The sequence below is a fragment of the Choloepus didactylus genome, chromosome 8 (genome assembly GCF_015220235.1).
Source record: "Choloepus didactylus isolate mChoDid1 chromosome 8, mChoDid1.pri, whole genome shotgun sequence".
Classification (NCBI taxonomy): Eukaryota; Metazoa; Chordata; class Mammalia; order Pilosa; family Megalonychidae; genus Choloepus; species Choloepus didactylus.
This window is the reverse complement of record NC_051314.1, coordinates 45,502,659-45,528,404: the sequence shown is the minus strand read 5'-3', so window position 1 is coordinate 45,528,404 and position 25,746 is coordinate 45,502,659.

Here is a 25,746-nt window from a genome sequence, read left to right as displayed (position 1 = left end):
TGCTTACGTGACTCTGCTGGCCTGCAACAGTATGTAGAAGGATTTAAGCAAAATGAAACCGAAATATTGATCCGGACAGCTGGAGTTTTGAAGTGTATTGAAAATATAATGTAGATTGATCAGGGTAGAGAAGAAAGTGGCAATGAAAACAAGCAGAGAAAACTGGCGTGTGAGACTATGGAAATATATAAAATGGTAGATTTTTCAAAGGCTATTGTAAAGTTGAATTTAAATTATGTACATGTACAGCCATTATGATCATTTTATTCCTTTGTCTCTATCATTTTATAATTTGTGTTTAGTAAAAAAAGGCTAAACCCCATTCTGTTGATTGATATAAAAGAGGTAGTTCCAGAATGCTAACACCTTCCTCTGTTACCATCACAATTAAGAACAAGATTAGGGATTCTATTAACTATTACCATGTTTGTTTAAAAAAACCTAAAGAAATAAAATTTCAGAGATGATTCTTCAATGTGGAATTCACAGGATAGCTCAAAATGAATAGCATAATAAGATCACATATATGAAGAACCTTATACAATCATGCCTAATGCAAACCCATAAGATTTTAAATAGAATCAATATTTCTGAGGTTAGGAAACTTCCATAATAAAACTAGGAGTTAGAAGATTCTATAGTGTACAATTGTAAACAAACCCAATTTACTCACTCTGTTGAGAACGTCTGGCTGTATATCTTCCACCAGAAAGAAAAAACGCAGATGTGACAGCATAAGGACCAGTGTTAGTGCATATCATGCAGCCAAATGCTTCTATGTCATTTAACCCTTCAATGTAAGTTTCAATGAATTTAATAATCATTGTGATTTTGCAAAGAACAAATCTCAAAAGGGAAAATAATTTTACTTTTAGTATTTCATATTTACTGTTGTGTAAAGGAGAAAAAAACATGAGCTTTACACTTATTACCGTAGTTCAGCTGACAGTAGAACCAACAATTACAGAGCACTTGTGATAATTCAGTTCCTTTGTATTACTTCACTAAAAAGCAATATGAAGTACATGGTATCATACCTATCCTATGATGGGAGGAGATGCTTGAATCTTCAAAAGGTTAAGTAAATTTCCCATGGTCACTAGTTAGTAAATGAGCCTGTATTAGCACCGAAGTCTGAAACCAAGTTCCTTGGTTGCCACGAAAACAATGTTAGAGGGAAGTCTGTGTGCACAGGCATTCAATAGCATAAGGTTTTGTAAAATTGCTAGAAATATGCAGTGCATTTTAACTCTGAGCTTCCAAAAAGTCAAAACAATAAGTTAGATACATGATTAGCTATAACTCTCTCATTTTTTTCAACAAATATTTCTGGAGTGGATCCTCTGTGGCAAACACTGTCCTAGATACTAGAAATGCAATAGAGGGAAAACAGACATGGTTTCTGCCTTACGTGTTCTTGCCGTGCAATCATGAGCTCACTGAATTTCCATACCTAGCCCTCCTAGCCCTCATGAAAATGATAAAATCAAGCATTAATTAAACATTGGGTTTATTTTATCTCTTCCCAATTAGAATTTAGGCCTCCTGGACTCTTTTTTTCTCACTGCTGTACCTCAGCACCTAGAACTGTATCTAACTCAATAATGACATTTTAATGAGTGAAAAAATAAATAAATAAATATATAATTACAAATTATAAAAGGTGATATTTTGGTTTTGCGAGAAGAGCTCAAATGCCTGATAGCTTCAGGAATGAGAGAAGTATGAAAATAGCGAGAGTGTTTGGAAACATTTGAGAAGTTTTGGCTACAAATGGGAAGAAAGAGTTAAGATAATAGCTACATGGTAAATTAGAGTCAAGAAAGGAATTTTAATGGTTTTGATTAATTTTTTTGGTTTGTTTTTAAGGTAGGATGATGAGAAGTGATGACACGTCTTAATATGTGTCCTCCAAAAACTGTTCTCTTTTTCCACAGGAGTACAGTTTTAGCTGGGCACATGGCCACTCTGCCAGAGACTACAATTCTCAGTATCCCTTGCAGCTGAGTGTGGCCATATGACCAAGCTCCAGTCAATGGTATGAGTGTGAGTGATGTTTGTAATCGCCACAAGGCTTACTTCAAGGAAATTTTGCACCCTCCAATTCTGCCCTTCCCCTCTTCCTACAGGCTGGAATGTGGAAGTTGTGGTGAACCAATTCAACCATGTGGAAGAGCCACAAGAAGAAAAGAACCTGGGTTCCTGAATGGAGTAGAGACAGCCTGCAGCTCATCTCCTGACAAACCAAGTAACAGAAGTCAACATTTATCTTATTAAGTCTCTTTATTTTGGGATCTCTTTTTCCTAGCTGCTTAGACTACATTTTAATACAAGGCTCCAGTGGAGAGGGAGAAGTTAGAGGCACCATAGTAAACAGACGGGCAAGATTACTAAGAATTTGGAAGACTTAAGAATAATATTGTGTATTACACATATGTGAGTGTGATTTATATATGTGTGTATGTGTGTATATATATATATATTTCCGGGGTCTGCAAAATGAGAGAGATTTCTTTTGGGTTCCTCATAAAAGCAACACTGTGTTAAGTGTGATACAGTAGAAAATATATTCTAGAACAGTCTACGCTACACATACTGCGTTTTGTACATGGGCTTCTTCTATTATTGCTCATTGTGTGTGTATGTTAGTATGTATACTAATATTGAAGCCCTATTTAAGAAATATGACTCAATGAGGATCCTAATTAATGCGGTATAGAAGTATAGCTTTTTGACGATGTGTCTTGATCTGATAAACACTCAGCATATTTGTAGGTGTAGATGTTTGCATATCTTCAGGATAATCTCCTAAATACTATTTTTAATAAGTGTTTTTCTGATTATAAGTATTCTCTCATTTATCCTTTAATGTGAGAAACTGAACTTTCATTGGAAAGGTAAAATAAAACATAAATAAAACTCATTTTGGGATTTCAGCATGGGAAAGCCCTCTGTCAGGGGAAGCAAGATGTTATTGTGGGCTCAAGAAAAAGGGAATTTGGAAATAATCCTCAATGCCTTTTCACATTGAGGAGAGTCCACAAAGAATATGTTGTGCACATCCTTGCTCTCTTTTTTCTATTAAGAGCAACATGACAAGAGTAATTAAAAAAAAAAATACAGATGGAAAAGGTGCAAAAGAAAATGATCATAGAAAAATATGGTACATGATTTTTTTCTGTTAAGGAAATTGCAAACCTTTTTTTCCTTCTCTCTCAGCTTCCCAAAAGGAATGCCTGTGGTGCTTTTCAAAAGCACGTGACGTTTGAGTTAACAGAATTTCTAACATTAATCCAGACCACCAAAGTTCTAATGTATGAAAGAGTAAAGCAAAATAATGTTAACCTTTTCAAAATCTATTGCCTTGGATGTTACAAATTATTGTGTAGTTGCTATTCGTTTTAAATTTTTTGATTGAACTCTGGTTTGGCCAACAGTTATTTAGTCCCCGACAGCCTTGACAGTCAGTCTCAGCTGCTCTGGCCGCATCATCACAAGGGCCAGCACCTGTGTTGCTGCCCCAACATGCAGTGCCTTGTCAGCTGCGTTCCAAGGCAGGCAACAGGCTTCCTTTCAATGGGAAACATCACAGATCGATAGTGAACAACTGTTGCAGTTCTTTATTTTAGCAGCCGATTTTTCATTTAAGTTGAATAAATGGAAGGAATGCTACTATTATACCCTTTTCTATGAAGATACTGCCCTAAGTATGAATAAATGTTTTATTAAAAACTGCATATGCTTGTAATCTGGTGAATATGTTGATGTGTTTTTTATTATTATTCATTTGTTTCTTTTTTTAATGCAATTTTATTGAGATATAGCCGCTATCAGATACTCATCCAAAGTGTAAATTATTGGTTCACAGTATTATCATAGAGTTGTGCATGCATCACCACAATTTTTTTAACATTTTCATTACTCCAAAAAATATATATAAAAATAAAAAAAGAAAACTCAAAACATCCATATCCCTTATTGCCCCCATTATTTATTTATTTTTTGTCTTTGTTTTTTGACTCATCTGTCTATACACTGGATAAAGGGGGTGTCAGTCACAAGGTTTTCGCAATTACACAGTCACACCTTAAGAGCTATATGGTTGTACAGTCATCTTCAAGAATAAAGGCTACTGGATTACAGTTCAACAGTTTTAGGTATTTCCTTCTAGCTATTCCAATACACTAAAAACTAAAAAGGGATGTCTATATAACGCATAAGAACAACCTCCAGAATGACCTCTTGACTCTATTTGAAATCTCTCAGCCACTAAAACTCTATTTTGTTTCATTTCTCTTCCCCCTGTTGGTCTTTCTCAATCCCGCAATTCCAGGGACAGGCTCATCCATCACCAAGAGTCATGTCCCATGTTGCCAGGGAGCTTTACACCCCTGGGAGTCATGTCCCATGTAAGTGGGAGGGCAGTGAGTTTAACTGCAGAGTTGGCTTAGAGAGAGAGGCCACATCTGAGCAACAAAAGACATTCTCTGGGGGTGACTCTTAGGCAAAATTAGAAGTAGGCTTAGTTTCTCCTTTTCAGGAATATGTTTCACATGGACAAGCCCCAAGATCGCGGACTTGGTCTATTAAAGTGGTAGTCCCAGTGCTTGTTAGAATATCAGGCATTCCCCAGGTGGGGAAGTTTAATATTTCCACATTTTCCCCCAGTCTCTCAAGGGGGCTTTGCAAATTTTTATTCTCTGCCCACATTACTCTGGGATGAGTCAGGAAATCACACTAACCTATACAAACCAACAAGATCTCACTCCCTATTCAAGGTTCCATGTAATTATGGTGTTCAAATAACTGACCATACAAGTTAAATTAGATAGTGTGCTACAGAAGATATAAATTTTGCACCAAATAAACATCTCTTCCTTTGGTCTTACACAGAAGTTGAAGTTTTAAAACACCAACAACCTCACCCTTTACACTTTAGTCTGATTTGCCTTAGTCCTAACCATATCAGCTTCATTCATATCTTTAATTGAAGTTTGATCTCTTTTTTCAGCTTTCTTAACAGTTGCTGTATGGGGTAATGCTGACTTTCATAGCTTTAGAACTCTATCTCTAAGTCTTAGGTGTCACAGAGATACCTGAAGTTCCAGGGAATGATCAGGTTGTATACAAAGTGCCCAGTATTTCAGAATTTAGAAATAACCATTACAACTCAGGAATAGATGTGACTGCTGCAAGAGTTTACAATCTAGAAACCTTTACAATAAGCTGCCTCCTGATATCTGCTTTCAGATTCAATTCTCAGAATTTGCACATTATATTGAATCTATGTTAGTGAGACATTACAATATTAGTCTTTTTGCTTCTGGTTTATTTCACTTGACATACTGTCTTCAAGGTTCATTCATCTAGTTGCATGCCTTACAACTTCATTCCTTCTTTTAGCTGCTTAATATTCCATCATATGCATATACCACAGTTTGCCCTTCCATTCATCAGTTGATGTACCCTTAGGCCACCTCCATCCATTGCAAATTGTGAATTCTGCTGCCATAAATACCAGTGTGCAAATGTTCATTCAAGGCCCTGTTTTCAGTACTTCCAATATATACCTAATAACAGCATTGCAGGATCATATGGTGACCCTATACTTAGCCTCCTGTGGAACCACCACACTGCCCTCCAAATAGGCTGCACCATTCTGCTTCCCTACCAATGGTGAATAGGTATATCCCTCTCTCCACATTTTCACCAGCACTTGTATCTTTCTGTTTATATTTAAACAGTTTTATTCACATGCCATACAATTCATTCTAGCTGAACAATCAGTGGTTCCTGGTATAGTCACATGGTTATGCATTCACCACCACAATCTATATGCAGACATTTCCATTTCTGCTGAGAGAGACCTCAGGATTTCTTTCCTGCTTGCTCCAGGTTTATCTGTGTTTGTAGCTTGTATTCAGTAGTACAAATTTGTTTATTAAAACCACAGTTGGGGGGCAAGATGGCTGAGTGGTGAGGTCTAGTCTGTAGTTACTCCTCTGGATCAGTTCGTAGAAAGCCAGGAACTGCTTGGACCCTATATCACAGAGTAATTTGGGACTTGATAAACTTCATACTACACTCGCGAATGTGTGGAACATCTGAGATCAGCGAAATCCGTAAGTTCTCGCGGCCAGGGGGCCCATGCCCCTCCCTGACAGGCAGAATCCTGAGGGAGGAGGGGCCATCCATGCTGGGAACCAGGAGGGAGAACAAAAGCTGCAACCATGGATAAACTAAGAGCAGACACTGGAAAATTTGGGAGCAGTCAGCCCAGTGGAGAGGAGATAAAGCTAGCAAAACAGCAAAGCAATAGAAAACAAAATAAAAACAGAGACTTTTTGAAGTCAGGTGAACACAATACAGAGAAAGTCAGGGCTCAAACAGAATCAGACACGTATGCAAATCCAAGGAGGGAGAGCATTTGTCTGAAAAGCCAGCTTCTCTGTTTTCATGATTGCTCCTTAATCACTCTCAACTCCTGGTCTTTAAGCATTTCAATAGCCCATTAAATCTGTAAAGACTGTAAATAGTCCATACTGGGCCCTTCCTTTTTTTTTTTTTTTTCCCCTCTTTTTCTAAAAACAATTACTCTAAGAAGCCTTCTACAGAAAGCTTCAAAGACTTGCAATTTGGGCCCAGGCAAGAGCAGAGCTAAGATAGCTCTGAGAGACAAAGTGGTGAGAATGGTTGTGGAGAAAATTTGCTAAACACCATAACTTCCCAGCCCTTTTGGGAACTCAGACCCCAGGGTTTGGAATTCATTACCCAGCTTCAGTCAGCCATGTCCCAGACTGGGTTAGGGTCACCTGGAGAACTAAAGGCTCCCTGCCTCCTTACATTGGTGAGAGAATTGTGAGCTGGCAAGTGCCACCTGCTGGACAGCATAAGAGAAGCACAGAGTCTAAAGGCCTCACAGGAAGGTCTCATTTTCAAGGAAATGCCATACCCTCCTCCTGAGACCTGGGCCTCTCTGGACTATGAAAATCTGACTGGGGCTGACAATATCTGAGGAGATCACCACACAAAAAGGCTACATATAGGCAGGGCAAGAAACAGAAAAACAAGAGGTAAAAATCTCTGATCAACTAAACAGAATCCAAGTTAAAGGTCTAGAATAAGCTGAAGTAACACCAAAGGTTAGAGAACAAAGCCAACAAGAAAATCCTAGGTAAAAGTGAAAACAAGCTCCAGAATAAACTAATCAAGAAAGTCAGATGCCTAGACAGTTTAAGATAATGAGCCATACTAGGAAACATGAAAATATGGATCAGCCAAAGGAACAAACTAAATAGTTCAACTGAGATACAGAATTTGAAGCAAATATTGCTAAATCAATTCAATGAGCTGAAGGAAGAACTAATTGGAGATGTTCAAACAAATCTAAATCAATTCAAAAATCAAGTCAATGAACTGAGGGAGGATACAGCAAAAGAAATGAAGGATATAAGAAGAACACTGGATGGCCATAAGGAAGAATTTATAAACTTGAAAAAACAAATGACAGAACTTATGGGAATGAAGGGCATAATGGAGGAGATGAAAAAGACAATGGAGGGATACAACAGTAGATTTAAACAGGCAGCAGAAAGGATCAGTGAACTGGAATATCAGACATCTGAATTCACACACATGAAAGAACAGATGGTAAAAAGAACGGAAAAATATAAGCACAGTCTTAGGGAGCTGAGTGACAATATGAAATGCACAAACTTATGTGTTATGGGTGTCCCAGACGGAGAACAGAGGGGGAAAGGGGCAGAAAGAATAATAGAAGAAATAATCACTGAAAATTTCCCAACTCTTATGAAAGGCAGAAAATTAGAGATTCAAGAAGTACAGCATACCCCAAACAGAATAAACCCCAATAGACATACTCCAAGACACTTACTGATCAGATTGTCCAATGTCAAACACAAAGAGAGAATTCTGAAAGCAGTAAGAGAAAAGCAATCCATCACATACAAAGGAAGTTTGATAAGACTATGGACATATTTCTCCACAGGAACCATGGAGGCAAGAAGACAGTGGTATGATATATTTAACATACTGAAAGAGAAGAACTGCCAACCAAGCATTCTATATCCAGCAAAACTGTCCCTCAAAAATGAGGGAGAGATCAAAATATTTTCAGACATACAGACACTGAGAGAGTTTGTGAATATGAGACTGGCACTACAGGAAATACTAAAGGGAGTGCTACAGGCTGATAGGAAAAGACAGGAGAAAGAGGTTTGGAGAAGAGTGTAGAAATGAAGATTATCAGGAAGAGTAAAAAGAGAGAGAGGAAAAAATAAGACATGACATATAAAATCCAAAAGACAAAATGATAGAAGAAAGTACTGCCCTTACAGTAATAACACTAAATGTTAATGGATTAAACTCCTCAATAAAAAGACACAGACTGGCCGAATGGATTAAAAAACAGGACCCATCTATATGCTGTCTACAAGAAACTCACTTTAGACACAAGGACAAAAATAGGCTGAAAGTGAAAGGTTGGAAAAAGATATTTCACGCAAATGGCAACCAGGTAAAAGCAGGAGTAGTTATATTAATATCAGACAAAGTAGACTTCAAAAGTGAAACAATTAAAAGAGACAAAAAAGGACAATATATATTAATAAAAGGGTCAATTCATCAAGAAAACATAACAATCATAAACATTTATGCACCAAGCCCGAGTGTGCCAAAATTCATGAGGCAGACAATAACACTGAAAGAAGTAGAAAACTCCACAATAATAGTTGGAGACTTCAATACACTGCTTTCTTCAATGGATAGAACATCTAAACAGAGGATCAACAAGGAAACGGAGATGTTGAATTATATGATAAATGAACTAGACTTGACAGACATTTATAGAACACTACATCCCACAACAGCAGGATACACATTCTTCTTGAGTGCTCATGGAACATTTTCTAAGATAGACCACATGCTGGGTCACAAAGAAAGCCTCAACAAATTTAAAAATTGATATTATAAAAAACACTATCTCAGATCATAACAGAATGAAGTTGGAAATAAATAACAGGCAGAAGACTGAAAAATTCACAAATATATGGAGACTAAACAACACACTCTTAGAAAACCAGTGGGTAAAGAAAGAAATTACAAGAGAAATTAGTAAACACTTTGAGGCAAATGACAATGAAAACACAACTTATCAAAACTTATGGGATGCAGCAAAGGCGGTGCTGAGAGGGAAATTTATTTCCTTAAATGCCTATGTTAAAAGACAAGAGAGAGCAAAAATTGAGGAATTAACTTTCCACCTGGAAGAACTAGAGAAAGAGCAGCAAATAAATCCCAAAGCAAACAGAAGGAAAGAAATAATAAAGATCAGAGCAGAAATAAATGAAACTGAGAACAGGAAAACAATAGAGAGAATCAACAAAACCAGAAGCTTGTTCCTTGAGAAAATCAACAAAATTGATGGATCCTTAGCTAGGCTAATGAAAAGAAAAAAAGAGAGAGAGAGAGAGAGAGCGAGCAGATGCAAATAAATGCAATCAGAAACAGGAAAGGAAACATAACTACTGACCCTATAGAAATAAAGGAGATAATGAGAAGATACTATGAGCAACTGTACACTAATAAACTGGACAACTTACATGAAATGGACAACTTCCTAGAAAAGCATAAACAACCAACATTGACCCAAGAAGAAATCAAGGACCTCAGCAAACCAATCATAAATACAGAGATTGAGTCAGTCATCAAAAAGCTCCCAAAACAGAAAAGCCCAGGACCAGATGGTCTCACATGTAAATTCTACCAAGCATTCAAGAAAGAATTAATACCAATACTGCTCAAACTCTTCAAAAAAATTGAAGAGGAGGGAAAACTACCCAATTCATTCTATGAAGCCAACATCACCCTAATACCAAAATCAGACAAAGATACTACAAAAAAAATAGAAAATTATAGACCAATCTCTTTGGTGAATATAGACGCAAAAATCCTCAATAAAATGCTCACAAATTGGATCCAGCAGCACATTAAAAGAATTATTCACCATGACCAAGTGGGGTTTATTTCAGGTAAGCAAGGCTGGTTCAACATAAGAAAATCAATTAATGTAATATACTACATCAATAAATCAAAGTAAAAGAACCACATGATCATCTCAATCAATGCAGAAAATGCATTTAACAAAATTCAACATCCTTTCTTGATGAAAACACTTCAAAGATAGGAATAGAAGGGAATATTCTCAATGTGATAAAAGCTATATATGAAAAAAACCACAGCTAACATCATACTCAATGTGGAGAGACTGAAAGCTTTCCCTCTAAGATCTGGAACAAGGCAGGGATGCCCACTGTCACCATTGTTATTCAACATTGTGCTGGAAGTTCTAGCTAGAGCAACCAGGCAAGAAAAAGAAATAAAAGACATCCAAATTGGAGATAAAGAAGAAAACTTTCACTTTTTGCAGATGACATGATTCTATATGTAGAAAATCCAGAGAAATCTACAGCAAAGCTATTAGAATTAATCAATGAATACAACAAAGTGGAAGGCTACAAGATAGACCTCCAAAAATCTGTAGTGTTTTTATACACAAGTGATGTGCAACAAGAGGAAGAAATTGAAAAAAAAATTCCATTTACAATAGTGACCAAAAGAATCAAGTATTTAGGAATAAAGTTAACAAAGGCCACAAAAGACCTATACAAAGAAAATTACAAGAAACTGCTAAAAGAAATCTAACAGAATCTAAAAAAAATGGAAGAACAGACCAGGTTCATGGATGGAAGACTAAATATAATTAAGATGTCAACTCTACCTAAACTGATTTATAGATTCAATGCAATACCAATTAAAATCCCAACAACTTACTTTGCAGAAATAAAAAAATCCAATAACTGAATTTATTTGGAAGGGCAAGGTCTCCTGAATTGCCAAAAATATCTTGAGAAAGAGGAATGAAGTGGGAGATCTCACACTACCTGACTTTGAAGCATATTACAAAGCTACAGTGCGCAATACAGCATGGTGCTGGTATAAGGACAGAGATACTGACCAATGGAATTGAATTGAGTGTTCAGAAATAGACTCTTGCATCTATGGACAATTGATCTTTGATAAGGCAGTCAAGCCAAATCAACTGGGACAGAGCAGCCTCTTCAATAAATGGTGTTTGGAGAACTGGATATCCATTTCCAAAAGAATGAAGGAGGACTCCTACCTCACACCCTATAAAAAAATTAACTCTAATTGGATTCAAAGACCTAAACATAAGTGGTAAGATCATAAGACTCTTAGAAGAAAATGTAGGGCACTGTCTTAAAGATCTTGTGATAGGAGGTGGTTTCCTAGACCTTACACCCAAAGTGCAAGCAACCAAGAAACAAATAGACAAATGGGATCTCCTCAAGATCAAACACTTTTGCACATCAAAGGACTTTGTTAGAAAAGTAAAAAGGCAGTCTCCACAATGGGAGACAATATTTGGAAACCACATATCAGATAAGGGTTTAATATCTCAAATATATAAAGCAATCCTACAACTCAACAACAGAAAGACAAACAACCCAGTTAAAAAACAGGCAAAAGACATGGACACTTTTCCAAAGAGGAAATACAAATGGCTCAAAAACATATGAAAAAATGCCCAACTTCTCTGGCTATTAGGGAAATGCAAATCAAAACCACAATGAGATACCATCTCACACCTACCAGAATAGCCATTATCCAAAAAACAGAAAATTACAAGTGCTGGAGAAGATGTGGAGAAAGAGGCACACTTGTTCATTGCTGGTGGGAATGTAGAATGGTGCACCTGCTCTGGAAGACAGTGTGGAGGTTCCTCAGGAAGCTACATATAGATTTGCCACATGACCCAGTTATTCCATTGCTAGATATATACTCAAAGGATCTGAAATTTAAGACACAAATGGACATTTGTAAACCGATGTTTATTGCAGCATTATTCATGATTGCTAAGAGATGGAAGCAGCCCAAATGTCCATCAATGGATGAGTGGATAAACAAACTGTGGTATATACACATGACGGAATATTATGCAGCTGAAGACAGAACAAAGACATGGAATGTATAATAACGTGGATGAAACTTGAGGACATTATGTTGAGTGAAGTTAGCCAGAAACAAAAGGACAAATACTGTATGGTCTCACTAATATGAAATAACACTAATAAGCAAACTTGGAGAGTTAAAAGCTGATAACACAGGCTACCAGGAGATAGAAAGAGAGTAGAGATCAGGCATTTGATGCTGAAAGACTACAGAAATGTTCAGCAGGAATAAGTGTATAGATCCAGGAATGGATAGCATAATACTGTGTGATGGTAGCACAATATTGTAAGTACATGGAACAAAGATGTCTGTAAGTAAAGCTTAAAGAGGTGGGATAGGGGAATGTATGACACCAGAGGTAAAGATAGATGATGAAAACTGGGGCTGTATAATTTGGCAAAAACTGGAGTGACCAATAACTGTTGTTAAATGTAAATATAAAAATGTTCTTACATGTGGGAGAACAAATGAATATCAACCATCCAGAGTGTTGAGAAAAAGGGATGGTATTTGGAGAAAAAACATTATCAAAGCAAACTGGAGTCTACAGTCAACAGTAACATTCCAGTATGCTTCGATTAAATGTAACAAAGGCAATATACCAAAGTTAAATGTGCATGAGAGGGGGATATAAGGGAGGGATATGGGATTCTTGGTAGTGGTATTGTTTTTTGTCCTTATTATTATACTGTATTGTATGACATTTTTATTTTTCTTTTTATTATCTTTTTTATTATTCACCAAAAAACACCCCACTTTTTCATAATAATCAATATGTTCAAGTGCTGACTGTGGTGATAAATGTACAACTATGTGATGATGCCATGAACAGCTGATTGTACACTGTGGATGGTTGTATGTTATGTGAAGATATCTCTATAAGATTGTAGGAAAAAATATAAATAGTGGTAAAAGGGCTGGAGAAAACATGGAGAGAGGGATGTACCTATTTACTGTTGATGAGGAGGCAGAATGGTGTAGCCTTTCTGGAGGTCACTGTGGTGGCTACACATGAAGCTGAGTATGTGGGGCCATGGGGTTCTGGGACCTCATTGTGGGGTGTGTATTTGGAGGATCCAGGAGTAGAGACATGGGTGGACATTTGCACACTGGTGTTTGTGGAGGCAGTGTTCATGATTCTCAATGGGTGGAGGTGGCCTAAGTGTACACTGACTGAAGAACAGAATGGTGAACTGTGGTGTGTGCATACAATGGAATACTGAGCAATTACAAGAAGGAGTGAAGTTGTGAGACAAGCAACTAGGTGAATAGATCCTGTAGACAGCATGATGAGTGAAGTATGCCAGAACCCAAGACAAACACTATAATGCCTCACCAATATGGACTAACTACAATGTGTAAACTCAGAATTGTATCTTAGAGTATATCCTAACAGGGAAATGATTATTGTAATGGTCCCTAGATTGTAAGCTCTTATAGCAGTCAAATCTATTCCTGAATTGAAATGACTATCTCCAAACTCTGAGATGTTGATCCCTTAATGGATAAAGTGATTGGTCTCTAGAACATTGTGTATCTGTGTTACACCTGAAACTCAGAGCTAGAGCTCAACAGATAGAATGTCAGTATTTACACATACAGCAACTGTTTAAAAAAAAAAAAAAAGCTGAAAAAGAGCCCAGACTTCAATTTGAGATATGAATAAAGCAGATCTGGTTAAGACTAGAGCAAATCAGGCCAAAGGGTACAGGTTGAAACTGACTGTGATCAAACTTCAACTTCCATGTGAGACCAAGGGAAGAGATGTTTATTTGGTGTAGGATCTATATTTTCTAAACAGTATAACTTCTGCATTCAGTTTGTTCAAACACTACAATTACATGGAACTTTGAATAGGAAGTAAGCTATGGTAGGTCTGTATAGATTAGAATGAAATAGCAGCACATCCTAAAGTAATTTGGGTGGAGAGTAAAAATATATATTTGGGGCCCTCCTGAGGAGCTCGGGGAGGATGCAGAGGTGTTGGACTTTCTCACCTGGATTGTTGCTGGTGTTTTCACAAACATTGGGGACTGACGGCTTGATGTGCTGAGCCCTCTGTCCTAGGGCTGGCCCCTACAAGGAAAGGCTAACCCTGCTTATAATTGTGCCTGAGAGTCTCCCCCTGAGTGCCTCTTTGTGCCCAGATGTGGACCCCTCTCTCTAACTAAACTACCTTGGTGGGTGACCTCGCTGCCCTCCCCCCCTACATGGGACCTAACTCCCAGGGATGTAAATCTTTCCCTGGCAACACAGGATATCACTCCTGGGGATGAATCTGGACCCAGCATCGTGGGATTAAGATCATCTTCTTGACCAAAAGGGGGATGTGAAATGAAACAAAATAAAGCTTCAGTGGCTGAGAGATTTCAAATGGAGTTGAGAGGTCACTCTGGTGGACATTCTTACGCACTATACAGATAACACTTTTTAGTCTTTAACATATTGAAATAGCTAGAAGTAAGTACCTGAAACTACCAAATTACAACCCACTAGCCTCGATTCTTGAAGATGATTGTATAGCAAAGTAGCTTACAAAGGGGTGACAGTGTGATTGTGAAAACCCTGTGGATTGCAGTCCCTTTATCCAGTGTATGGATGGATGAGTAGAAAAATGGGGACAAAACCTAAATGAAAAATAGGGTAGGATGTGGGGGGGGTGATCTGGGTGGGTTTTATTTTTATTTTTATTCCTATTTTTATTTTTTATTCTGATTCTGATTCTTTCTGGTGTAAGGAAAATGTTCAAAAATAGATTGGGGTGATGAATGTACAACTATAAGATGGTACTGTGAACAGCTGATTGTACACCATGGATGATTTATGGTATGTGAATATTTCTTAATAACACTGAATTAAAAAAACAAACAAACCCAGAATTGGAGTCTTATTGATCTACCTTCCCTTCTCCCAGCAGAGACCACTTCTTTTTCCTACAGGGGAGCGTTCCAGTTCAGACCACAGTTTGGTGGCTTTACTTAAAGTTCTACTCTGTGGTCTCAGCTCTTTCACCCATTCCAGACTGGGGTATGAAGTGTACCTGGTCATGGATGTCCCCCAAACAGTTGTTACAGACTATTTACTAGTTGTTCCCAGCTGTTTACTAGCTGCCCTAGAGGACTAACTAAATTCCACACCTCACTACACTGCCATTTTGCCCCACCTCCATTTGGTTTGTTTCTTAGCTAACGGCCCACCACCATCACCAGTCTGCACAAAGCTCATCTCTTATTCTATTTATTTATCTATTCAGTCATTAATTTATTATCCTCATTCTCTTTCCCCACTTCCATTTCTGCCCCATTTGTGGTTACATGTTCTTGAATAAATTTTTTTTTATTTGTGGGCATCAATTTGCAGTTCACATAAATAGTATTGTACAATATACATCATTCTAGTTCTTATACAACATTTCTTTATACAACGTTTTAAAGATCCATATATGATTTTCAGTAGAGTTGTTCTGCCTTGTAGGGACTACTTTTTTAATCTGTGAGAATATTTTTATAATGGGAGAACCCTTTAGGTTATTAGTGTGCAAGGTCCAGATACCATGCAATGTGTGGACAGCGAAGGAAGGAGGGACGGACGGAAGGAAGGAAGGAAGGAAGGAAGGAAGGAAGGAAGGAAGGGAGGAAGGAAGGAAGGGAGGAAGGAAGGAAGGAAGGAAGGAAGGAAGGAAGGAAGGAAGGAAAATCGGTCCTGCCCTACTTTTGATTTTTCCATCTTTATAACTCTGTGAGCCTTGAACATAATTCTGTTTTATATAGAAACATGAAACATTTTTGGATAGTTTTTATGTAAACTGATTTTCTTCAAGAATGCTACTACCATGTAAATCAAGGTAAGACTGTACTTTGTTTGCTTAGAATTTTACCATGATTTGTTTGCCATTTCATAAAATCATGACTTCTGTGTTGTTACTGCCCATGACATTTGAGTTGCCAATGCAACACTGTATATCATTTTGTATTTGTATCTGTCACATTTACTCTAGTTGCAAGCATTTGAGTACTTCATTATGTCTTCTCTTCAGTCATGCACAAGCATGTTGCATTAAAATACCTAATACTTTACTATTTATTTTTCATTTATTTTGCATTTATGGCATAATGTGTATTTTTAAATTGTTAGTATAGGTGGGTTATGTTTTTTATGAATTTTGCTTGAACTACTGTACAATATTTGTTATAAAAGGAGCTGTTGGGTCAAATAGGTCTGAGAATCACTGATTTAATTCATTACTTTTAACTACTGCACAGTACTCTAACTTATACATACATCAAATTTAACCTATCAATTCCCAAGTGATGGACCCCTAGCTTTGCCTCCAACTCCCCTGATATCCATTCAGTACCAAGATGACCATTCTGTTAATATGCCCTTGTGGATGTGTGTGGAATTTCCCTGGAATCTTGGCAGAACTGTGAAGTCACAGGGCATGTGTATTATTTGATTATTTGCTGCCAGACTCCAGAAAAGCTATACTAGTCTACAGTTCCCAAAGAAATATTACACCCTTACATTGCCACAGCTTTGATTTAGGCAAACTTTTACTCCTCACCAGTCTAATCAGATGACATTATATCTTACATTTACATTTCTTTTTTTTTTAACTAACAAACTTGAGCATCTCTGCATATGCCAATGTTCTTTCTTTTTCTGTAAATTACGTGAACATATCCCTATCCTTTTTTCCCATGTAAAATTGTAAGTTTCTAGTACCAATATTAGATACTTGTTCGTTTTAAAAATTGCAAATACCTTCTTCCAACTGTCATCTGCCTTTTAATTTGCCTGTGGAGTGCATTGTTAACCAGAGAGTCCTAAATAGTGTTCTATTTTTTTTTCCCTCATACTCTTGTGCTTTTAAAATTTTCAGAAATTGTCCCTAATACCTGGGTCACAAAGATACTCCTTCTAGTATTCTTCTATTTACTTTATAGATTTACATTACACAATTAGGATTTTTATTACATCTAGTTTTCACCTTTATATGTAGAGTAAGTTAGGGGTCCTATTTGATTTTTTTTGTATAACAAATTAGTTTTCCCAGCATCTCTACTATATATTTCTGTATTTGCCACTGATGTGTGGTATCAAATTTATCATTTATTAAATGCCCACATATACACAGATCTCTCTCTGAGCTCTCTGTTCTTTCAAGTTCTCTATTTCATCTGCTCCTGTTTCTGTTTTTACTAATTTGACCTTATAGGATATCAGTATCTAGTAGGGTAAATCCTCAATCTTTTTTTTCTTTTTCATGATTGACTTAGCAATTCATGAATCTTTATTCTTCCATATAAATCTTAGTGTAAGCTTATTTTTTTCTTCATATTATCCAAGTTGATTGTTTATTGGGATTATATTAAACAGAGGAATTAATCTGAGAAGAATTAATATCAATATAATACCATTCTATCCAAATCATGGAATTTCCTTCTATTTTTTATATTATCTTCTATGTCCTTTTAAAAGACTTTTAATTTCTCTCTGTATAGTTTTTTGTACATTCTGAATTATTTTAATTGATACATACCATATAGTTATTATTGCCATTATAGATGGAGCTACATTTTTATTGTATTTTCTAGTTCATCATCACTGATGAAGAAAATAGCATAGATTTTGCATCTGGCAAGCTGGCTGAACTATCTCCTAGGTATTAAAAGAGTGTCCGCTGGTTCTATTGCTTTTTTTCAGGGACATGATCAGATAACTTCTGAAAATTATGAAAGTTTATTTCAACCATTTCATTTATCACATTTGTGTATGGCACCTGTTCTAGTTTGCTAATGCTGCCAGAATGCAAAACACCAGAGATGGATTGGCTTTTTAAAAAGGGGGTTTATTTGGTTACATAGTTACAGTCTTAAGGCCATAAAGCGTCCAAGGTAACACAACAGCAATCGGGTACCTTCACTGGAGGATGGCCAATGGTGTCTGGAAAACCTCTGTTAGCTGGGAAGGCACGTGGCTGGCGTCTGCTCCAAAGTTCTGGTTTCAAAAAGGCTTTCTCCCAGGATGTTCCTCTCTAGGCTGCAGTTCCTCAAAAATGTCACTCTTAGTTGCACTTGGAGTATTTGTCCTCTCTTAGCTTCTCTGGAGCAAAAGTCTGCTTTCAACGGCTGTCCTCAAACTGTCTCTCATCTGTAGCTCCTGTGCATTCTTCAAAGTGTCCCTCTTGGCTGTGGCTCCTCTTCAAAAGTTCACTCTCAGCTGCACTGCATTCCCTCTGTCCCTCAGCTCATTTATATGGCTCCAGTGACTCAACTTAGAGTGACCCGAATGGGCAGAGCAACACCTCCACGGAAATTATCCAATCAGAGTCATCACTCACAGCTGGGTGGGGCACAGCTCCAAAGAAACACTCAAAGAAATCTAATCAACACTGATAACATCTGTCCACACAAGATTACATCAAAGATAATGGCATTTGGGGGACACAATATATTCAAACTGGCACAACACCCAATGAACTCTTTCAATTTGAGATCTTTCATTCCCTTTTCTATTCAAACAACATGGAAAATAATAGGATGGATATAATTCAAGAAGTAATTAGTGAGTTGGGAGGTCAAATTGAAGAATTATCCCATAAGGAAGCAAAAAAACATTAATGAAATGTTTTTAAAATTAATTTAAAAATCTGAATGACATGAAGTACAGACAGGGAAGTGCATGGTGTCTAGAATGGGATGAATCATTTAGGTAGTGAGCAAGCAAGCTAACCATATCTAAATATATCTCTGAGTATGTTTTAACTGATGTGAAGTTATGAAATTGCATTTCTTTGTGAAAAAAATGATTAGGATAAGAAGTAATCTCTGAAAGTTAGTGATGAATGTAAAATAAAAGTAAAGAGACCAAAGACACTGATGCTTTTTTAGCAAAAAAAAAAACATAGAAGTTTAAATTAGTGGCAAATTAAATGTCACTCCTTATGGACAAGATCCATGAAACTGTTTCAAAGGAGCTTTCTCTTTTTGCAAAAGTTGGTCATTAAATGAGATGAACTTTTGTGACATTAAAATGTAGTTAATTTTCCATGTGAGGCTATAATATAATTTAAAAGAAAGCCAAGAATTTTTACAGAAAGTTCCATGAGGCAACATGTCCACTGAGGTCACTTGCACTGCCACTGAACTTCACTGAAAGTTGGTTTGAAAAATTTAATTGCTTCTGAATAGGCAATTGAAACCAGGAAGAGATGGCAGCAGCTGAACATGTTGCCATGGTAGCATTTCCTCCCCAGCTGAGGTTCTATGTAGAAGAAAGGATATAGGTCAGAAAGTGCTTATACTGACAAAACAAGTGCATATTAAAATCAAATGCTTTTGTAAACATCATAAACTAAAGATTTTTGAGTTCTCATTTCAGCCTGTTGAAGACTGATTCATTTTTATGATGATGCAGCAGGGTGTTCTGTGACACATGGGACATTCAAGGTCAAGAATATCTTCTTTCCTAAATATTTACAATTTAAAAGTTGGAGGTATGATGCAACTCTTTTTTTCTGCTCATTACATATGTGTTCCATGACATAGGGATAAACACAACTGAATAATTCTCCCTGAAGATACTTCATCTCAGAAAAAATTACAGTATGGTAAGAGGAATAAACTCTATCTCAATAAATATTTGTTGGGTAGATAATTCTGAACCCTGATAAATGACCAACATTTCTTACAAGCAAGATATTAATAAAGAGAGGAAGGGAATAAGGGAGGGAGGAAGGAAATACAGTCCAGAAGGCAAAAAGAATGAGAGAAAGAAAGAAGAAAGGTAGAAAAGAAGGAAGGAAGGAAGGAAGGAAGAAAGGAAGGAAGGGAGGGAGGGAGGGACGGGAAAAATGGCATTTACAAGACAGTGGCTGAAATGGAAATTTGTAGGTGGTTTCAAAGCATCCAATAGTTCCTACCATCTTCAGGCAACTGTGCAGTTTCTCATTTAGGGAAGTCATATTTCCCTACTTTGTTGAATTTGGTTTGGATGTGGTTAACTGGATGTCCAGTTCTAGATGTAGTCGCTGACTGGATTAAACTAATAGTGTATCACTTTCTTCCTGGAATAAAGTGATTATCAGTTCAGGGATGGAAAGATGACCCAATACGTGTCTGTGCATACATGTTTTTGTAGTTATTAGAAAAGAAATGCTCCATCAATCTTCCCCTCATGTTACAAATATGAATATTTGAGGTCTGTCTGCAGCCATCTTGAGACCACTAGGATAAATATTGAAGCTAGTGAAAGTCATCAAGGAAGACTAGGATAGAGATGCCCCAAGGGAAGCTGAAACAAGACATGGTCATAGTGACATTTCAGCCCTGAACCAAATCACATAGAAAGCAGGACTATTCATGGACTTAAAACAGCAGCAAGCTCAACTACATTTCTTTCTTTTTTAAGCCAATCTGAGTTGGGTTTTCCATTTCTGGCTTTGGGGAAAGAATTATAATGGATGAATCTCCCTTCATTCCCAAATCCAACCACCACTTTGAAACAAAGTAAGGTAAATAAAGTAAATGAAGCACAAAATAATGCTTATACCCTTGAGTTAGTGACCCATGAAAATAACTGACACATGCATTTGTGACCTCCAATGTGCAAGGCACTAGAAGGGATAAGAAAATGAACAAGGCAAAGTTTGTTCCATGAAGAACATAGAAATCGAAACCGGAAGTGAGATAGCCAGGATCCCTAACTAAAGATCAAGATTCAGGTCAAAGTGCCCCTCTCTCTAAGCCCACTCGGCAGATGAGCTCACTGCCCTCCCCGCTATGTGGGGCATGACTCCCAGTGGTATGAATCCCCCCAGGCAAAGTGGGAAATGACTCCTGGGGATGAGCCTGGATCCAGTACCGTGGGAGTGAGAGGATCTTCTTGACCAAAAGGAGGAAGAGAGATGAACAAAATAAGGATTCAGTGGCTGAGAGATTTCAATTGGAGTGGAGAGGTCACTCTGGAGGGTATTTTTATGTGCTATATAGATATCACTTTTTAGTTGTTGTGTTGGAATGGCTAGAGGGAAATATCTGAAGCTGTCAAGCTGCAACCCAGTGACATTGATTCTTGAAACGATTGTATAACTATGTAGCTTGCACAGTGTGACTGTGTGATTGTGAAAACCTTGTGGCTCACCTGACCTTTATCCAGTGTATGCACAGATGAGTGGAAAAATGGGGACAAAAATTGGATGAAGAATAGGATGGGATAGAGGAGATGGAAAGAGTTAGGTATTCTTTTTTGCTTTTATTTTTATTTTGAAGTAAGGAAAAGATTCAAAAATTGATTCTGGTGAGGAACTCACAAATGTGTGATGGTGCTGTGAACAATTGATTGTACACTGTGTAGGACTGTAGGGTGTGTGAATAAATCTCAATAAAAATGTATTTTAAAAAGTAAACAAAAAATAGGGGTGTAGGGGAATGGGATGTTTTGTGTGTTCTTTTAGATTTAATTTTAATTTTATTTTTGGGAGTAATGAAAATGTTCAAGGATGGATTGTGATAAATGCACAACTATATGATGATACTGTGAACAACTGATTGTACACTTTGGAGGATTGTATGTTATGTGAATATATCCCAAAATTGCTGCTTGTCAGAATTTCTTCCTCTCCCATTACTAAAATTCTTCCCTGAGTTTGTCTTATAGGCAGTCAAACTGAGCCACTTCAAACTCAGCCACTGATGGAGCATGAGCAGACACGGGCACATTGTGCTCTTGCCCCTTGAATGACGTCCGAGGCACTAAGAACAAAAATCACTTTGGAAGATAAGATGTGGCCCTGGATGAATTTCTACTGTATACAGACAGTCTTATAAACAACAAAACAGAACATACCAACCTTAATCCCTGTCACTGTCCCACGGCCCTTTGTTTCCGTCCTAAAACTCTCCCTTCATTTTTGAATTGGGGTAATAGATTTGAGCTTGACTCTTGTCTCCATGCTGGTCAACCTCACAATAAAACTCTCTTCTTAAAATCGTGATGTCATGGTATTGGCTTCTGTGAGCATAGGGGAGTAAGCCCATTGCTTAGTAACAAAATTATCAGGAGGCTTGGATAGGTAACAAATAGTTAGCTGTGTATGTTAAATGCACATATAAAAAAAGGGGTTTCCACAGGGAGTGAATCTCCCCGGCAACATGGAATATGACTCCCGGGGAGGAATGTAGACCTGGCATCATGGGATGGAGAACATCTTCTTGACTAAAAAGGGGGTTGTGAAGGGAAATGGAATAAGCTTCAGTGGCAGACAGATTCCAAAAGGAGCCGAGAGGTCACTCTGGTGGGCACTCTTACGCACAATTTAGACAACCCTTTTTAGGTTCTAAAGAATTGGGGTAGCTGGTGGTGGATACCTGAAACTATCAAACTACACCCCAGAACCCATGAATCTCGAAGACAATTGTATAAAAATGCAGCTTATGAGGGGTGACAATGGGATTGGGAAAGCCATAAGGACCACACTCCACTTTATCTAGTTTATGGATGGATGAGTAGAAAAATAGGGGAAGGAAACAAACAAACAAACAGACAAAGGTACCCAGTGTTCTTTTTTACTTCAATTGCTCTTTTTCACTTTAATTATTATTCTTGTTATTTTTGTGTGTGTGCTAATGAAGGTGTCAGGGATTGATTTAGGTGATGAATGTACAACTATGTAATGGTACTGTGAACAATCGAATGTACAATTTGTTTTGTATGACTGCGTGGTATGTGAATATATCTCAATAAAATGAAGATTAAAAACAAACAAACAAACAAACAAACAAACGAAAAAAAACATTTTAGTTGTTTCCAGTCTGGGACTCTTGTGAATAAAGCTGCAATGTACATGTGTTTACAAAAAAAAAGGGGGGGGGGGGTTTCCAGTATTATTGGGGAGAAAGGTTAGAAAAATCACACCCTGTTTGGGACAAGGTGTTTAGAAAGGAGAATGAAGCAAGTTGCATTTGAAATGGGCCTCTAGAGAAGAGAAATTTTTAACAGAGAGAAAAAGATAAAAGTCATTCAAGACAGAGGGAGTAAATTCTAATGAATCGGATTTCCCTGTTGACTTGGGCATAGTGCTAAACTTAGACTTGCCAAGTAGTATGCCAAGACAATAAATAAATACCTCTATATGATGCAATATAACATATGTTTGTCTGCATGATTTTTGGTATCAAAGATGCCCTTAGCTCTCAGCAATGTCACAAACTAAGTTAATTAACTTGGGTAAGTTACCTAACTAGTCTAAGCTTCCCTTCTCACAGCTATAAAATGGGGATATCATAATTAGTATCAGTTTAAATTATCTTGTGAAAACAATAGAAATTGGTTACAACTGAATTTCGGAAGATATCCTTTATTCAAATCATATCAAACAGCTCACCATGATTATAGAAAGGCTGGAGAATCAGGCTCACAATAGAAAAACCAGAACAGGCCCAAGAAACTAGGAAGCTGCACCTTCTGGAAGGTTTCACCTGCAGGCCACCTCTGAAACACATGAACAGTTTTCAGATTTTTCAACACCGCCCAAGATTCAAATTGAAGGGAGAGAGAGAACAAACACACAAGCTTCTTTGACGGTCACATACCATCTTCTTGGCTAGAGATGGGCAGGGCTTCTTAATTGTCTTTAAAAGATACATCCAATAATGGAGAGATAATTCCCTCAAAGGAAAAAGAGTACAACTAGCAAAGATGGTGGAATGGATCTTGGGACATTTATAGGACCGTTGTGAGACTTAAATGGAGTAATGTATGCAAAGTGTAAGCATAGTACCTGAATCATAGTGATTACTTAATCAAATTTGTAATAATAATAATAACAACTACTGCAAATACTTTGGGACCTATTCATGTGCCAGCACTGTTCTGAGCAGACTTCACTGATTGATTATTTCAGTCCTCACTGAAACACTTTGAGGTAGATATTTCATTTTACTTTCAAAATTTCTAATAGAAAACTGAGGTAGTTAATTTAAATAATTGTCTTAAGAAGTTGCAGAATTGATGAGGGATGGTGCTGCAAACCAAGGTAATTTGACTTTGGAGTCATTCTTTTACCCTTTATACCAACTACCAGCCAATAAATATTAGTAAATATGATGTGCAGTATATATAAAATTCACACGTGTATATTTCATGTTGATTGATAAACATATTAGTAATAAAAAAACAATATAACATGCACCATAATGAAATTTCTGGGCCTTTCCAAAATTCTAGGAATACTTTACTGATACAATGGTATTTAAGGAAAGAGTAAATGTTCCCTTAGTTTCTCTCCAATACAGCATAGCTGGGATTCCAGAGTTTGGGGGAAGTAATTTGAAGAAAGACTTGTGAAAAGGGATATTTTTTCTACAGCTTCTAAATTACAGATACTAATGTTCACAGGCCATAATTGGAGGTTGAAAGATGAGAATTACAGGTGCTCAGAAAGACAACTCATGCTTTTGAAATGACAAAGTGCTTTCAAGACATCACTTCCTTGCTGTCAACAACATCTGGTGTAAATTGGGTGGGAAGAAGTTCCTGAGGTTCAAGTGATTATGTGACTCCAGGGTCTATAAAGAGCGCATATGGGGCTCAAATTCAGATAATTTTATTGCTAAACCTGTGTTCTTCCTGCTGTACCATAGTGGTCTAAATATTAAGACAGGTCTTTGCTAAGTTCATAAACAGGGAATGTGTATTTACATCTTCACTTATGATAATTTTATAGATCTTGAAAGTTTACATATACTTCCTCATTTCCCCTTCCTCCTTAATATCCCTGAGACAGAGACAACCAGTGGCATTGTTAACAAGTACTGAGCGCCCATTTGAGGTCAGTGATCATGACTTTACAGTGGTTTGTGCAATTGTAATATTTTATCCAGCAACCTTCAACTGTATGGGAGCCAACATGGAGTTTGCTGTTAGGATTAAGGGAGACACAGGTAAAGGGAATTAAAGGTAGTTGTGGAAAAGTTACTAATGAATCGTACAATCTAAATTAAATAAAGAAAAGTGATCAAGACAGGAGGTAGGGGGTGAACAGTGAGAATGTGGAGGAGTCAATGGACTAAAAGACTACAAAGGTAGAAGAACACTTTGTGGGACACTTACGGGCAGAAAGGCCAATCTTACTCTACCTAGAATTATCTCAGCAGAGCACCACCAGCAGGGAGCACATGGAAGCACTTGGCAGACTGGATTCTGTAATGAACTCTTAAAGTTCTGGCAGGATGTCTGTCAGTGGTAAGAAGTATGAGCAGATGCCAAGATATTTTTCTAGTTTCACCCTAAGGCCTATGAGTCAGAGGGCCAAGAGATCCAATCACCATAATAGTTGGTTGAATTTAGAAGAAAGGACACGTAACTGAAAGTCAAATACCGGTAGACATAAAGTAAGCACTCTTCCGAATTCCCACAGACTGGTAAATCAACCATCTTAATGTTGTGACTGTTTTATTCTATTTTGAGATTATTGGTGATATGTGATAGATTTTCCTGTGAGATTATGTCAGACTTTTTAAAACAGTACCCGCCCGCGGCATTTCTGAAGCAAGCCTGGCAACAATTTACTCCATCCTATCTGTTGTTCCAGAGGTCTAGGAATCCATTACAGTAGTTTATCAAGACATCATTGGAAACATCCTCTCCCTCAAAGTCTACTCTCTCATCTCCATTCCAAAGATTCCAACCACT